Raw genomic sequence first — 4,184 nt, 5'->3', positions numbered from 1 at the left:
TTTCATTGAGCCTTATTAAATATAGGGTTATTTATTTTTATATTGGTTTTAGTTTATTTCTAACTTTGTTTAAATTAATTCTTCTAATGTAAATTAGTTTTTTTACATAATTATATTTGCAAAAAATTAATCATGGACTAAAAGTTGAGAATTGGTTATCAGCACTACACGATGGATGCTTCTTTTTTTTTTTTAAGTAAAAGCCGTAAAATACCTTCTTCTATTTCAGTTGCTCCTTAGTATTGTATTGGTGATTTTCATAAAATGGAAAAGAAGCGAGAACAAGGCAGCAGAACAGTTGTATCGGTTTCTTCTTATTATAATTGTTATGTAATAATTTTTTATGGTGCCCCTGTGTGTCTTGGTTTTTTTTAATTGGTATCAGGCATCTTGCTTACATCGGTTAATCTTAGAGGTGATCAGTCTAATCTTAAAGATGATCATGAAAAATTTTCACTTGCCATTAAAGTGAATCAAAAGCGCTTGTGGAGGCTCATCTAAGATGTCAGTGTTCTTAGAGTTGTCATTTCACTCGAGGAAAATCTATAGTGCGTCAGAGCTGGAATTCGACCCTTAGATGCTTAGTTAACTGCTTGAAGAATCTAACCGTTGCAGCATTGTCTTGGGGGTTATTTATTGGTGACTTTTGGTAAAAGGTCAAATGTTAATCTCGGGTGTCCCACATTAAGAGGTAAAATCACATGTGTCCCGCATTGAGAGATAAATCAAGAAACTGAGTAGGTCACCATATGAGAGGGTATCTCTCCCGACTTCATCAGGAATTGATCCTTTCTTGATTTGGAAATTCTACTATGTGGTGGCCAACTCAGCCAAGCCTTAAAGGTTGTATTGATGTCTTTTGATTTTTTAATGAAAGGTTATGATCCAAAAGATATATCATTTCATAGATAATCATTCAAACACTATAAAATACCATTCTGCATAAACAATCCAGCATCGTCATAACAAAAAACATTTCCTCTCAAAGTTACTTGCTTTCAAAGTATTGTTTGTATGTTGTTATAATGCAGTAACAATATACAAACATTCAATCATCAAGTTTGATAAATCCAAGGTATTTAGTAGGGATGACAATGAGTCAGATTTAGATAAGATTTTATATTTTTCATATCCATCTCCATTTATTATATTCATCCCAATACCCACCTCCATACTCATCAGATATTTAACTTTCATCTCTATCCCCATACTTATCGGATAATCAGGTATCAATACTCTGTCCATCATCCTATTACTATCTATAATTCTTGTTAAACAAAAAAAAAAAACTAACATCTACTCAGAAGAGGACTTACTACTTGTGATGTTGCTTCAGCTGCTATTGGGAATACATCTAAATCAATTTATCCATCGTCAAATAAAGTAGGTACTTCTTCAGGATCAACCAAAGAATCAGCAGCTTTTGGATTGACTTTTACACAAACAAAGACTTAGGAAGTAGAGTTAGCAACTTGACAAGAAAATTTCAACGGAAATTTTGACAAATCTAAATAAATATAGCCTACTTTTCTTGCCATATGTTTTAACAAAAAGCAAGTTATTCAGAAAAAAATTGGCGAAGAAAAAAGAAACATACCTTACTAAGATCTTTTTTTCAAAATGATACAATTTTTGATACTTTGCTTGGAAGATATGACCTTGCCATCAGTGCAGCTTCTGGAATCTGATATTGCAATTACCGTAAAACATGGATCCTTAATAAATGAAGGTAAACTTTCACAGGACAATAAAAATATGAGATAGAAAGCATATTGGCTTATAACCAACACAACACGAAATTACCTGTCTACCAATAACTGAAGGCAATCTTCTAGTTTACTTAGCATGAATAGACAAAGAAATGTAATGTTATTATTTCCTTGTTCTTTTGCAAGAAACACTAGTTTTATTATCCCTTCAACATCACCAAGGGATAAGTAAAGGAGCAACAATCCACTCAAATCCATAGCTTGCGATAGACATTCCTGAGCCATCTCTAACTGCATAACAAGAAATGAAATGAGTCGATGACTATACTATATCAATTGTCAAAAAGTACTAAGACAAAATGGCATAGGACTTCTCCATGTCAACAAGCCAATTTTCAGGGTTGATACATTAAATTTAGAACAAGACATATGATTATATCTATCAAATATCAAAGTTAAGTAATTATGTGCATTACGATAGACATTTACCTATCTTTAGGCATCATTTTATCCAATTCATTAATAAAGTCTACACCACCATCTGTTAAAATCATGACACCCTCTTCCAAATAAAGTTCACTATGACAACAGAGAGTTTCAAGTTGTAGTTAATAGAAAAGATTTTAAACGTTTTACTATGAGGAATCCACCAAACTTGTAGCTTTGTGATCAACAAAAATATATTAGAAATCATATTATATCCCAAAAGTATATTAGAATTCACATCATATCCCAAAAAAATATAATTCAACAAAAACATATTAAGTATCTATATGTTACTCCTGATTTAATCATATTTAAACATCATTCAAAAAGTAAAATAGATCAATTTCAACTCTGAACTAATCATAACTGTCTTCATCACTTGATATTATAGTTCCTTGTAAAAATATAAAATAATGAGAAATATAAATAATTGACCCAATAATATTAAATTTAATGAAATTAAGTTATATTAAAAACTTACTCTATCAACATCAATAGTATCCTCGTCATATTCGACTGAAGAGAGTAATATTCGTTTGTTTCTTGTGAACTTGTAGCTACAAAATTCAATGAAAAAGATAAATAATTATCGGAGATTATAAAAGAAGAATATTTTCATACAAAAAATAATAAAAATTAATTTTCAATTTATATTACCTTGTTTCTCATTTGATAACCAACTTTGAGCACACATCAATGTTTCTATGATTTTCGGATGAAGTCTGCTGCTTCAATGAGAACTCACCAATCTACCACTTGTACTAAATGCAGATTCTGAAGCCACAATCGATATTGGAATGGCAAGTATATCGCGTGCTAGCCTCATCAAAGTGGGATATTTGGTTCCATTGGTCTTCCACCACTCCAATATATCAAAATCCACATTTCTTGGCAACACTTTATATTCCAAATAATGATCTAGCTCGGTCTTTAGATCAGTATTAATGTCACACTCAAATGCTACTTCTTTATCAAAATTATCCAAAAAATCATCAATACTTGCATGCAATCTAGTCTCCATTGATCTTTTTTCAATATTAGCATGACCATTATTATTTGTGTACTCCTCAAGCAAATCATAACACATTTTTTTAATCCTTCTAAGAGGTTCTTTAAAGCCAATCTCTCCTTGTGTTCTTTTGAAACAATACTCCACCAACTTTTACTTATATCTTGGATCTAAAATAGTAGCTATTCCCATAATTCCATGAATATTAGACCAATATTTTTCAAATTTGGAAAGCATTCATTCAACTATAGAAGAAATAACCTTATTAGGAGATGTGCCCCACTTTAACAATGAAGCTTTAATTTCACAAACCTCAGGAAAAATGATATTTGTTGTGGGATACTTTCTTCTAGAAAATATTTCAGTCATAGAATAAAAGACTTTCAACATTTGAGATATCTCTTATGCTAACAACCACTCTTCCTCTGTTGGAAAATATCTATAAGATGAATCACGAAATCTCATACGAGCAAACACATCTTTAAAAGATATAGCAGTTATGAACATCAAATATGTTGAGTTCCAACGGGTTTTACAATCAAGCACCAATTTTTTAGCATTCATATTGTGTACTACTATTCATGCCACATCATCAAACTTTTGCTCTCTTTTAGGAGATGCTCTCCATTATGCAATACTTTCACAAATTTTCTCAACACTTGGTGCAATGGCATCCAAATTGTCTTGATAACTAAATTCAAAATATGACCAGCACAACGCATATGAAATAAAGATCCTCCAAGCATAAGTGTAGAATGATCAAGTTTATGCAGCACATAGTTTATAAGAGAATCATTAGTGGAGCAATTATCAACAGTAATGGTGGTATATTCCTATCAATATTCCAATCCATCATAGACTTAACTATCACATTAGTAAGGACTTCTAAAGTATATGGGGAGCGAACCTATATAATGCAAACAAAATAGTGTATATATTTAACTGTTCAATTAAAAACATAAAAAAAATATGAAAAATAG

Source organism: Zingiber officinale, chromosome 1A (assembly GCF_018446385.1).
Source record: "Zingiber officinale cultivar Zhangliang chromosome 1A, Zo_v1.1, whole genome shotgun sequence".
Lineage (NCBI taxonomy): Eukaryota > Viridiplantae > Streptophyta > Magnoliopsida > Zingiberales > Zingiberaceae > Zingiber > Zingiber officinale.
Note: the sequence above shows the minus strand (reverse complement) of the source record.